We start from the raw sequence: 14,086 nt of genomic DNA on the forward strand, positions 1-14,086 counted from the left end.
GCACTTTGCTTCTCAAGCCAGAGAAGGATCCAGGCTTATGGCCCTTAGCAAAAGCCCAAGCGGTTCAGTTCAGCTCAGGTGGGTTCAACAAATACACTGACGCCCCGGCCCTGTTTAGCCCCTATGCTGGGCATCGGGGATGCCAGGTGAATCAGATCTGGCCCCAGCCTCCAATCAGTGGGGCTAGGCAGACACACAGACAGACTATGACCATAGGCTGTGGCAAGCCTGGGGATATTAGGCCTGAGGGGCTTTGGGAACACAGGCCAGGGCCTAACCAAGCCTAGGGGAGAGCCAAGGAGGGCCTCTGGGGCAGGTGGCCATGCTGGAAGGTTCGCACCTGGTGGCACTGATGAGAGGAGGTGACGGACAAATGGGATGAGACCTTGGGCAAGGCCCTTCCCCAGTCTGGGCCTGGGTCTTCCCAGAATGCACTTGCAGGGGATGGCGGAGGTCTCCCTACCTCTGGACTTCTTGGGTGGGGAAAGTGTTAATGTTCGCTGTGAGCTTGGAGGGCGCCCGTCCATGGCCAGGAGAGTCTGTCCTATCCTGGCACCCAAGGCTGTGGCCTTTTTCACCTCCTACAGGTCCAGAGTCCTCTGGGAGCATAAGGGCGCTGCCTGGCAGCCCTCTCAGCTCTGACTGAGTCCCAATGTGTGTGGGAACACCCCGAGCTGGGAGAGGGGAGAGTGAGGCACCCTGCCCTCTCCTGACCCCTGCCTTGTCCTCAGTCCATTGGAGAATTGCTGCAGGCAAGAAACAGCCCTCAATAATACCGAGGACTGAGGTGCACAGCTGCTGATCAGTACCAAAAAGGAAACTCTTTTTTTTTTTTTTTTTTTTGAGACAGTGCCCCTCTGTTGCCCAGGCTGGAGTGCTGTGGCATGATCCTGGCTCACTGCAACCTCCACCTCCCAGGTTCAAGCAATTCTTGTGCCTCAGCCTTCAAGTAGCCTGGGCTACAAACACATGCCACCATGCCCGGCTAATTTTTTTTATTTTTTACTTTTAGTAGAGATGGGGTTTCACCATGTTGCCCCGGCTGGTCTCGAACTCCTGACCTCAGGTGATCTGCCTGTCTCAGCCTCCCAAAGTGCTGGGATTACAGGTGTAAGCCACCGCGCCCAGACTCAAAAAGGAAATTCTTATTCTGAAGTGTCCATCTCTGACAAATCCCTGGAGTCTCTGGCTCTAGATGGGCAGGGGAGTATCCTGGGACCCCAGTCCCTGTAAGCGGCGTCTGTCTCCCCCCTACCCTCCCCAGCCAGGCTTAGCTGCCTCCACCTCTCCTCCCACTCTTTCCAGGACCTCTAGTGGTCTAGCTCCCACCTCTACTCCCCTGAAACCTTACTCCCTGAGGTCAGCTGGAGCTGCTTTGTGATTGGTGGCTCAATGACCTGGACACTTTATTGGCCCTGACTTATCTCACGTGGTCTCCCAGCAACATCTAATCCCAGAACAACATCCTTCCAGGAAGCCTAGAACCCTCTTTGGAGGCCTCTTCCTGCAGCGTATTAGACATGAGGACTCCCCCTGGCTCTTCCTGGCTTTCTCATCCTTTACAAAACATCATATTCTGAGCCTCAGCTTCACCATCAGTGAAATGGGAATAATGATACAGGTTGAGCACCTCAAATTCAAAAATTTGCCATCCAAAATGCTTTAAAATATGAAACTTTTAGAGCATTGACATGACATTCAATGGAAATGCTCACTGGAGCATTTCAGATTTCATTTTTTATTTTTTGGATTAGAGATATATAATGCAAATATTTCAAAATCCAAAAAAATTCAAAATGGAAGCACCTCTGGTCCCAAGCATTTCAGATAAGGGAGACTCAACCTGTAGCACTTTTTCCAATGGGTTGCAATGAGTTAATGCATATAAGGCACTTGGCAACTGATGCAGTGTGTTCAAAAGTGTTGGTTAAATTATTCATTTTTTTCAACATCTCCATGGATATCTGACAGGTTTGCCCAAAATAATTTGGCCAAAACCAAACTCGTGACTTTTTGGCCTCAGTGGGCTCCTACCCAGGCTTCCCCATCTCAGTAAATGCACCTCCACTCACCCACCCAAAGCCTGAGAATCCGTCTTGAGCTGCCCTCTCTGTGCCCACACCCCTCAACCATCAGCAGGGACTGTGGGTGCTTCCTCCTAATGCACTCAAGTCATTCACTCTCGCCACCTCCCCTGCCAGGCTTGCAACATTTTCACTCCCTCCTGGAGGACATCCCAGCCTCCTTGCTGGCCTCCCTGCCTCCACCCACGTCCCTTAATCCCGCTCTATGCAGCTGCTGGCAGGGCCTTGCAAAAACATACATTGGTGGCTCATGCCTGTAATCCCAGCATTTGGGAGGCCAAGGCGGGCGGATGCCTTGAGCTCAGGAGTTCGAGACCAGCCTGGACAACATAGGGAGACCCTGTCTCTACAAAAAATAAAAAAAAAAATACATTAACATCTTGTCACCAACACCTGTCTCCTCCTTTAACATCCACAGTGGTCTCCCAGAGCCTGGAAGTAAAGCTCAAGCCCCTTCCCCATACCCCAGGAGGCTCCAGTCCCCGTGAAGAGCTCTGGTTCCATCTCCCACTAATCTTCCTCCACCCATTCTCCATCCAGATCCAATATACCCAGTTCCCACCTTGAGGGCCTTTCCCTGAATGTTCTTTTCCTCAAATCATTTTCTTTTAATTTTTTATTTTATTTGAGATGGGATCTCGCTTTATCACCCAGGTTGGAGTGCAGTGGCACGATCATAGCTCACTGCAGCCTCAACCTCCTGGGCTCAAGCGGTCCTCCCGCCTCAGCCTCCCAAAGAGCTGGAATGACACCGTGCCCAGCTCTCCCGAATCTTTGTATGGTCATTCTTTTTCATCCTTCGAGGTTTAGCTGCCCAATTCTAGTCCCAGCTGCTTGGGAGGCTGAGGTGGGAAGATCACTTGAGCCCAGGAGTTTGAGGTTGCAGTGAGCCAGGATTGTACCACTGCACTCCAGCCTGGGCAACAGAGCAAGACCCTCTAAAAAGCAATAAGAACAATAAAAACCAAGCTTTAGCTACTTTCCTCTGGGAAGCCTTTCTGACCTGCTGTCCTCAGCACTCCTCACATCCTCCTCACCCTGTCCCTCACTGACTCCCGTCCTAGCAGGTAGCACATTCTGCATTTCTGCATCACTTGGTTCAATTTTTTTTACCGACCACCTCTCACGCCAACCTGTGAAATCCACAAAGGCAGGGGCCGTGTGCATTTTATTAACCAACGAGCCCCCACCAGACACTCAGCAAATGCTTTACCCGCTCCCAAGGCCTCAATCAGATCTCCAGACCTGGGCTCTGTGGCCTTGGGGAAGTTACTCACCCTTTCTGGGCCTGTCTGGCAGGTAGAGGGGCCTGGCTGGTGATGGATGCCTCCTCTTATCCCTGGCCCACGTTGTGGCAGGGAGGGGAGGCTGCCCAGGCTGGCCCTTCACGTGCTGGGTACTTCTGAGGGCAAGCTTCCACAGACAGAGCTCCCCGAGTGTTTGCTGAGTTGAACAGAAGGACCTGGAAACCTCGATGCCAACACCTCCAGGAATGAGAAGGCTGCAGGGGAGCCAGCTCAAAGCCCAGGGAGCTAATTGCACCATTAGATGATTAAAGATGTTTAATGACAGGGATGCAGCTGTGGTGGGAAGTTAAGCACGGACCACAAGCGGCCCGAGGCTTGGTTCAAATTTGGGGTGTGGGAAGGAGCCTCCCCCAGATCCAACCATCTGGATAGGAGAGGTCACAGCCACAGTCTGTGGCCCCAGGTGGCTGAGGCCTGAGCCAGCACTGGGGCTGGGCTCCTTCCGGGCTGCCTGGGGATCCCTGCCTCCGGAGTCCTCCCTGAGCTGGCGGGGCCCTGAGAGAAGGTGAGGCCAGACTCAGGGTGCGACGGGGGGGGGGCGGGGTGGCTGGCTCAGTTCCTGCTCTGGAAGCCAGAGCTAATGTGCTAGCCTCAGACAGGGGCTGAGATGGGCCTGGCATGGCGCCAGCTGATCTGGGGAATCCAGGCCTGAGATTCCTGTCCCAACAAGTGTTGGGGCCTGTTCAGCGTCAAGCGCTGGTCTGAGCAATGCCGGAACATGATGATGACCCAGCCCACCCTCTCCCTGCTGGAGAAACATCCACTGGGAGGAGTGCAGATGGGATCTACGAAGCTTTGACCTGGGCTTGGGGGTCAGGGGAGGGACCAAAGAATGGAACAGGAGTTAGCAGGGGATTAGAGACAGGAAGGACATCCCAGCAGAGGGCAAGCAGGAGCAGGGCCCACTGGGGAGACAACGGCAGGGGCAGGGAAGAGGGATGGTGGAGGTTCAGCCGTTCAGCCTTGCAGGCAGATGAGGTAGGACTGGAGAGGCTGGCGGGGCCCTGGTGGCCTCTTAAGTGTGAGCTTTGGCCTAAGGCCCCTGGAGAGCCACTGAAGGATCAGAGCTGTGATTTGGAAAGAAGAACACAAGGACTGTTTTTTAACATTATTTTATTTTTTTGAGTTGGAGTCTTGCTCTGTCACCCAGGCTGGAGTGCAGTGGCACGATCTCGGCTCACTGCAGCCTCCGCCTCCTGGGTTCAAGTGATTCTCCTGCCTCAGCCTCCTGAGTAGCTGGGATTACAGGTGCACACCACCACGCCTGGCTCATTTTCTTGTATTTTTGGTAGAGACGGGGTTTCGCCATGTTGGCCATGCTGGTCTCGAACTCTTGACCTCAAGTGATTGACCCGCCTCAGCCTCCCACAGTGCTGGGATTACTGGCTTGACCACTGAGCTTGGCCACAAGGACTGTTATAGGATGAATTAGGGAGGGGCACAGCTGGTATCTGGATGAGCCAGGCCCCACCTGAGTACCAGGGAGGGGATGGAAGGAGGGGATAGTTGGAGTGGAGGAGGGAGGCTAGGGATGCCAGGTTTCTGGTGGAAGTTCTTTTTTGTTTTTTTTTTTTAGATAGGGTCTCCCTCTGTTGTCCAGGCTGGAGTGCAGTGGTCATGGCTCACTGCAGCCTCAACCTCGCTTGCTCAAACAACCCTCCCACCTCGGCCTCCCAGGGTGCTGGGATTACAGGTGTGAGCCACCTCACCCATCCTCTGGCTGAAGTTCTTGAAAGTGTGGGATCCCAGAGGAGGGCCAGTTTCAGGGAACAGAAGATATGTTCTGCCTGGGATGAGTGGAGTCTCTGGGATACTGTGTCGGGGTAGGAGGACGTTCTACGGAAAGGTCTGGATGATGACTGGACAGATGGGTCCAGAGTTCTGGAGGGAGGCCAGGGCTGGGGAGGGAGATCTGGCATGCAGCTGCGTAGGTAGTCCCTTCTCGAGCCTACAGCGGCGACCTCCAGAGTGCTCCATGTATTGGCTTTTCTCCTTCCCTGCCTTTCCCTTCCTGCTTCTTTGCTCCAGCTTCCTGGGGTCACTTCTCAAAAGAGTAGTCTCGGGCTCTGCTTCAGGAGAACCTGAACTAAGATAGAGTGAAGCTGAAGCCACCAGACAGTGGGCTGGCTCCTCTTGGGCTAACACTGGCTGTGTCCTCAGCCCAGGCCTAGTGCAAAGGAGCCTCCCTTCCTCATTACCCGCTTCTGCCCTACCCCGGGAACGTGTGTGGACGTAGAAAGGGTGAGTCAAGGCCAAGGGGAAGGGGAAGGGGAAGGGGACATCCCAGAACGTCACGGAGAAGAACTGGGCACTTCCTCCTGGGGGTAGCACTCTTTCTCATCAATGGTGCCACGACAGGTGCAAAATGCACAACAGACGTCACAGAGCATCCCCAGCAGGTGCCCCCAGAGGGACCAGCCCAGAGCGGGTGCGGAAAGGCCAAGTGCATGACCAGCCACCTTGAGGACTTTGGCCCCCAGGAACCTTGGGCTGTGGACTAGGCCTCGTACTTGGGCTTCCCGACTAGTTGGGAAGCAAAGATCCGTGTGCTTAGAGGGCGCTAGATGGCACTTTAAAAATAATTCATAGGCCGGGTGCAGTGGCTCACGCCTGTAATCCTAGCACTTTGGGAGGCCAAAGCAGGAGGATCACTTGAGCCCAGGAGTTCAAGACCAGCCTGGGCAACATAGGGAGGCCCTCGTCTTTACAAAAACAGTTTTTTTTTTTTTTTTTTTTAATTAGCCAGGCATGGTGGTGGTCGCCTGTGGTCCCAGCTACTTGGGAGGCTGAAGTGGCAGGATCACTTGAGCCCAGTTCAAGATCAGCGTGGGCAAGATGGTGAGACCCTATCTCTTAAAAAAAAAAAAGAAAAAGAAAAGAAAGAAGGAAGGAAGGAAAGAAAGGAAAGAAAGGAGGAAGAAAGGAAGAAAGAAGAAAGAAAGAGAAGGAAAGAAAGAAAGAGAGAGAAAGGAAAGAAAGAAAGAGAGAGAGAAAGAAAGAAAGGAAGGCAAGCCAGGTGTCATGGCGCTCATCTCTAGTCCCAGCTACTCTGGAGGCTGAGGTGGGAGGATTCCTCGAGCCCAGGAGTTTGAGGCTGCAGTGAGTTGTGATGATGCCACTGCACTCCAGCCTGGGTGACAGAGTGAGACCTCCTGTGTCTAAAAAACACATAAATACATAAAACTAACTTAAGCTATTTTCTATTGCCTGAGCAGCATTAGCTCACTGTAGAAAACTTAAAAAATGCCCAGGCGCAGTGGCTCACACCTGTAATCCCAGCACTTTGGGAGGCCGAGGTGGGTGGATCACCTGAGGTCAGGAGTTCGAGACCAACCTGACCAACATGGCAAAACCCCATCTCTATTAAAAATACAAAAATTAGCCAGGTGTGGTGGTGCATGTCTATAATCCCAGCTAGCTGGGAGGCTGAGGTGGGAGAATGGCTTGAACCTGGGAGGCAGAGGTTGCAGTGAGCCGAGATAGCGCCACTGCATTCCAGCCTGGGTGACAAAAGCAAAACTGTCTCAAAAAAAAAAAAAAAAAAAAAGAGAGAGAAGAAAACGTAAAAAATAAAGACAAGCATAAAAGAAAAAATTATTAAGCTCATCGGTGATCCCCCACCCCCAGGGCAACTGCTAGTATCATGGAAGTGTTTATTCCATTTTTCCTGTGCCCACTTTTTTAAAAGACAGAAATAGTTACATCATTAATGCTATAATATTTTAATTTACTAATATAACATGAACTCTTTCCATGTCAAAACATATGAATCTTTAGCTGGGCGTGGTGGTGTGCGCCTGTAGTCCCCGCTATTCAGAGGCTGAGGTGGGAGGATCTCTTGAGCCCCGGAGGTTGAGGCTGCAGCAAGTCGTGATTGTGCCATTGCACTCCAGCCTAGGCAACAGAACAAGACCTTTTCTCAAAAGAACTAAAAAAGAAAATAAAAGTTATGTGGATCTACATTATTAATTTTAAGGCCATCATAATTATCTACTTTATTAATGGACTTGTCTGGCTGCACCAGAAATGATAATAATATGCATTCACTGGGTATCTAGCATGTGTGTCATTACACAGCCATATGAGGTGTGTACAAGTATCCCCGTTTTACCAATGAGAGAAGTGAGAGTCGGGGGTTAATGACCTCCAAGGCCACACAGCTACCGAGGCAGGATTCAAACCCAGGTCTGCTCTTAACCGTGATGTTCAGCCACCCGGCAGGTCCCTCCCACTGACCCCTATATTTGTTTCTGCAAAAAAATTCTGATGAGTCAGAGCCCTGTGTGTGCATTTTGCCAGTTCCACTTGGAGGGAAACTTTATTTGCAGGGCATTACATTGGGGCAGGAAGGGTTGGGGGAGCAGTCATCACCATCCCTCCTGCCTGCCCCCTGGACATCGCACTGCTTCCCTTAGCAGCTATGGAAACCACTCCGACCAGAGAGGGGAAGGGACTTGCCCAAGGCCACACTGTTCAGAGGCTGCACAGGACTGCAGTCCTGGCTTCCGATTCCCCACCGGGGTGTGGATGAAGCATGCGGGACACACGAGACATAGGGATTAGAGGCCCCAGGTCCAAAGGGCAGGGACGGTGCCAGTCTTGGTCACTCACTGCTCACTCGTCTGTCCCCAGCTCCAGCACAGGAGCTGACATGCAGGCCTGAATGGATAAAGACGATAAGGAAGGCAAGACTGGGAGGGATCTCTGTGGAAGACTTCCAGGAGGGGCCGGGGTTGGGCCAAAGGGGAGTGGGGCTTGGACCAGCAGAGAGGAGATGGTGGTACCGCGTGGGCAGGTGTGTGGAGGAGGGAGGAAACCTGGCCTGCTGAGGAGAGAAATGGGTCTGGGAGCAGGCCAGCCAGCCAGAGGGGATGAGTCTGGGCGTGGCCAGAGCAGACCAAGGAGGCTCCAGGCTCCGCCTCTGGGGCAGCCCCACCCCCCCACCAGCCCCCCGTCCCCCAGCCCCACCACAGAGCCCTGCCTGGGTAATTCCTGAACAGGAACAGAAGGAGGAAGCTGTACAAGTGACACTCAGCTGGTGAGTGGGAGGCAGGGTTTGGTTTCCTTTCCAGACGAGCCCTGGGTTTGTTCAGCCCTGGTGCGTGCCCCCACCCCTGCCCCTCCCCTGCTGCCTGTGGCCTTGGCTCAGGCACTGGTGAATCTCAGAGGCCAGGCAGGCCAGGAAGGAGCCATCCAGGCCAGGAAATGGGGAGGTCCTGTTGCGTGGGAATCCCCTGGGAGGGTGGCTTGACGTGTCCCCTTCTCTCTCGGACCAGACTGTGAGAACTGAAAGCTGGGACCGCAGCTTTCACATCCTTCCGGTGTGGCAAAGTCCTTTCCATCCTTCAGGACCCAATCTATTTTATTTTTTTACTTTGGAGATGGGATCTTGCTTTGCTGCCCAGGCTGCAGTGTAGTGGCACAATCATGGCTCACTGCAGCCTCAAACTCCTGGGCTCAAGTGATCCTCCTGCCTCAACCTCCTGAGTAGCTGGAGTACAGGCACACCTACCATGCCTGGCTAATTTTTAATCATTTTTGTAGATACGGGGCCTTGCTGTGTTGCCCAGGCTGGTCTCAAACTCCTGGGCTCAAGCGATCCTCCTGCCTCACCCTCCCAAAATGTTGGGATTACAGGCGTGAGCCATTGCACCCAGCCGAGACTCAATCTAAATGTCCCTCGTTTGGTAAACTCTCCGAGAATCCCCTATCAAGGCAAACTGACAAATGCTCCCCACCCCCGAACTCCTGTAGCACTCAGAACACACTTAAAAATAAAAAGAATCACTGTTTATTGGGTGTCCACAATGCACAGGGTCCCACATTTCACCTCCTTGTTGTACCTCTCAGCATCACTGACAGTTGGCACCATCCTTAGTTCCATTTTACTGAGCAGCTCAGTGGGGCACAGGGAGGTTGCAGGGTTGCAGGCAGTGGGGCTGGGTCTCCTGGATACCAAAGTGTGTCGCTCTCTGGCCCTCCTGCTCATAGTGTTTCAGGGTCTGTTTCCTCTTCTGGCTTGGAGCCTTCAAAGGGCAGAGTCTGTGTCCCTGGAGACCTGGCCTTGGGGAGGTGTCGACCCATGGACAAATCTTTGAATCTCCCCACCAGCCTTCACCATGATGAGGACCTAGGCTGGTGCCTTGTATACAGTAGGCTGTTACTGAATTCTTGTGACATTGAGAAAGCTTGATCTTAGTCCAGGCTCTGTCATAAACTTGCAGTTTGAGTTTGGGCAAGTCACTTCTATTCTCTGGTCCTAAGTTTCCCTCGGTTTAGAAGGAAATGTTTACAGACAAGTGTCTTAACTTCCTCCCTGTCCGAAAATTCAGTCCTTTGCTCTAGAACATGGCACATACCCCACACTCAATTTCCCTTATTATTATTGTTATATTAAGTTTTTTTTTTTCTCAAGTGGGCTTGCTAGGGAATCCCTTATTATTAATATCCATGATAGTATAGTATGTTACAATTAACGAACCAATATTGATACATTATTATTAACTAAAGTCCATATTTGCTATGGAGTTCCTTAGTTTTTCCCTAATGCCTAATGTCTCTTTTTTTTTTTTTTTTTTGAGACAGTGTCTCGATCTGTCACCTAGGCTGGAGTGCAGTGGCATGATCTTGGCTCACTGCAACCTCCACCTCCTGGGTTCCAGCTATTTTCCTGCCTTAGCCTCCTGGGTAGCTGGGATTACAGGCATGCACCGCCAAGCCTGGCTAATTTTTGTATTTTTAGCAGAGATGGGGTTTCACCATATTGGCCAGGCTGGTCTCGAACTCCTGATCTCAGGTGTTCCACCTGCTTTGGCCTCCCAAAGTGCTGGGATTCCAGGCATGAGCCACTGCACCTGGCACCTATGTCCTTTTTCTGTCCCAGGATCATGTCTCCTCTTGGCTTTGATAGTTTCTCGGACTTTTCTTTTTTTGATGACCCTGACAGTTTTGAGGAATACTAGTTAGGTGTTCTGTTTTTTGTTTTTCGTGTTTTTTTTTTTGTTGTTGTTGTTGTTGTTTGTTTGTTTTTTGAGATGGAGTCTTGCTCTGTTGCCAGGCCAGAGTACAGTGGCGTAATCTCAGCTCATTGCAACCTCCACCTCCCGGGTTCAAGCAATTCTCCTGCCTCAGCCTCTCGAGTAGCTGGGACTACAGGCATGCGCCACCACGCCCAGCTAATTTTTGTATTTTTAGTAGAGACGGCGTTTCACCATATTGGCTAGGATGGTCTCGATCGCTTGACCTTGTGATCCGCCCGCCTTGGTCTCCCAAAGTGCTGGGATTACAGGCATGAGCCACCTTGCCTGGCCTTTTATTTTTTATTTTTTGGATAGTGTCTAAGTCTGTCACCCAGGCTTGAGTACCGTGACACAATCATAGCTCACTGCAGCCTCCACCTCCCAGGCTCAAGCGATTCTCCCACCTCAGCCTCCTAAGTAGCTGGGACTACAGGCATGTGCCCCCATGCCCAGCTAATTTTATTAAAAAATTTGTTTTTTGGTAGAGATAGGGTCACACCATGTCACCCAGGTTGGTCTTGAACTCCTGGCCTCAAGTGATCCTCCTGCCTTGGCCTCCCAAAGTGCTGGGATTATAGATGTGAGCCACAGTGCCTGGCCTAGTCTGGTGTTCTGTAGAATGCCCCACTATTAGAATCTGTCTGAGGCTTTTCTCATGGCTAGACTGGGGTTCCAGGTTCTGAGGAGAAAGACCACAGAGGTAAAATGCCATTCTAATCACATCATATCAAGGGCAAATGTTATCAGCAGGCCCGATCACTGCTGATGTTGGCCTGATCACCTGGCTGAGATAGCGTTTGTAAGGTTCCTGCACTGCAAAGGCACCGCCCCCACCCCTCTTTCCACCCTGAACTCTTTAGAAGGGAGCCACCAAGCACAGCCCACACCTAGGGACTGGGGAGTAATGTTCCTCTCCTTGAGGGTGGAGTATAGTGTGAATATTTTTTCTTCTATCTACTTTTCAAAGTACTCCCACAAAACATTGCTACATTGCATCTTCCCAATGCCTAGGAAATGTGGAGGATGGAGGCATTCCATTGAGGTGGAGGCCAGTGCTCAGAGGGGCAGCAGTGGTTCCCTGCCCGGCCCCTGTGGATCTGGCCTTTTGCTCTTGGATGTGAAATATGTGAGCTTTGAGGTTCACAGACCCGGGTAGCACAGAACCGCAGCGCCTGAGTTCCAGATTCAGGAAGGCTTAATTTTTTTTTTTTTTTTTTTTTTTTTTTTGAGAGGGAGTCTTGCTCTGTTGCCCAGGCTGGAGTGCAGTGGTGCGATCTCAGCTCACTGCAACCTCCGCCTCCTGGGTTCAGGAAATTCTCCTGCCTCAGGCTCCTGAGTAGCTGGGATTACAGGCACCTGCCACCACACCCAGCTAGTTTTTGTATTTTTAGTAGAGACGGGGTTTCACTATGTTGGCCAGGCTGGTCTCGATCTCCTGATCTCAGATGATCCACCTGCCTCGGCCTTCCAAAGTGCTGGGATTACAGGTGTGAGCCACCGCACCCAGCCAGGAAGGCTTGAATTTTGTTTGGGTTTGAATTCAAGGTCCCGCCCTTCCTCACCACGTCATGTCACCTCACTGAGCCTCAGTTTCCTCATCTGTATGGTGGGATAACAATAGCTAGCTCCTACCTTGTTGCGTTGTGAAGAATGAACTAGATGCTACATCCAGAGTCCCTGGAAGCGATTCCCTGCTCAGGAAACTCCTTGCACCAGGACTGTGAGCCATGGTGATTATTTTTACAATGATTCTTTCAGCCCTCCTGTCGTGACCGTCTCCTCTCTGTGCGGCAGGTTTCTCACCCCCTGTGGACTGTGGGGTCACAGCTCTAGCTGCAGATTTCCGGCTGCCCTCTGCCCTCCCATCAGGCCAGGCAGATCAAGGGCCCAGCCTCCTTTCATCTTTTCTCACAAACATTCTGGGATGTGGCGGAAGGAGGCCTGGGCTGGGGTGGGATGGTGGCTCTGCCTGCCAGCGACTCTGTGTGACCTTGGGAGAATGCTTGTCCTTCTCTGGGCCTCTTCTGCAGCCTCAGGGGAGTGAGGTGTTGAGCATCTGAGTTTCTTGGCACTTGGCCGTCATGCGAGCCCAGTGGGGCCAGGCGTCTCCCCCATTTTCACATGGGCAGGTCTTTTCTGCCTTTGACGTCTGTGTTTTGTCTCCAGATTCTGGGCTGGGTAGAGACACACTTGAGCCTGAGGTTCCCCATCTGTGAACCGGCCACACAGCCCAGAAGGTCCGGCTGTGAGGGTTTGAATGTGTGGGGCTGTGCTCAGTGGTTAATGCCATTTGAAGGTCACCACTCAGGCGCCACCTGCTCAGGTGCTGCTGTCACCATCTCTTCCCTGACGGGGGCACATTTGTTATGATTAATGAATCAATACAATATTGATACATTATTATTATTTAAAAAAATTTCAGAGGCAGAGTCTCACTCTGTTAGCCAGGCTGGAGTGCAGTGGTACCATCACGGCTCGCTGCAGCCTTGACCTCCTGGGCTCAAGCGATCCTCCTGCCTCAGCCTCCCAAGTAGCTGGGATACAGGTGCACACCACGCCTAGCTAATTTTTTGTTGTTGTTTTTTGTGGAGACAGGGGTCTCACTGTATACCCAGGCTAATCTTGAACTCCTAGACTCAAGTGATCCTCCCACTTCAGCCTCGATGCTGGGATTACAAGGCATGAGCCACTGCACCTGGTCTGATACATTATTATAATTGAAGTCCATGCTTTAGTCAGACTTCCTAAGTCTTTCCCTAATGTCTTTTTTCTGCCCCAGGATCATGTCTCCTCTTTGCTCTGATAGTTTTTCAGATTTTTCTTTTCTGCCTTTGACACCCATGTTTTGGATGCCCCTCCCGGTGCCGGCCGCTGGGGGAGAACAAGCTCATCTGCTCCTGGCTCCTGACTCCCATGGGGTTGGGGATGCTTCTCTAGTGTCTTGGGTTTCCCACCTTCGGCCAGTTTGGCCTCACTTCCTGGAACACGGATATATGCCCATGCACACATTCCTGTGTGAGCCAGGCCTTCTGCATCAGCTGGGTCCCCACTGCTCCTCAGCACAGAGGCCTCCTGACTGCCCCCTCCCTGTCCCCTAATGTGACCGCCACTCCATGTCTCCCTAGGCCCTGCTCTGCTCACCACCCTCCGTGGCTCCCACCACCTCCAGGACAGAAGCCACGCCTGGCACTCAGGGATCCTCAGGTTCCCCTACCACCCTTCCCACCTCACTTCCCTGACTCCAGCCCAACTGCCATGCTGTGCTTCGCAAACACCACCTGCTTCTGCATGGAGTTGCAGACGCAGCGGCGTTCCCCATCTCTGTCTTTGCTCACACTGTCCCTCTACCTGCACACCTGTCCTGTCCTGTTTGTTATTATAATTATCTTGTTTTTTGAGACAGGGTCTTGCTCTGTCACCCAGGCTAGAGTGCAGTGGTACGATCATGGCTCACTGCAGCCTCGATCTCCTGGGTTCAAGTTATCTTCCCAGCTCAGCCTTCCCAGTACCTGGGACCACAGGTGCACACCACCACATCTGGCTAATTTTTAGTTTTTTTTTTTTTGTAGAGACAGGGCCTCACTATATTGCCCAGACTGGTCTCAAACTCCTGGACTCAAGTGATCCTCCTGCTTCAGCCTCCCAAAGTGTTGGGATTATAGGCGTGACCCACCAT

Source organism: Pan paniscus, chromosome 21, assembly GCF_029289425.2.
Source record: "Pan paniscus chromosome 21, NHGRI_mPanPan1-v2.0_pri, whole genome shotgun sequence".
NCBI classification, from domain to species: Eukaryota; Metazoa; Chordata; class Mammalia; order Primates; family Hominidae; genus Pan; species Pan paniscus.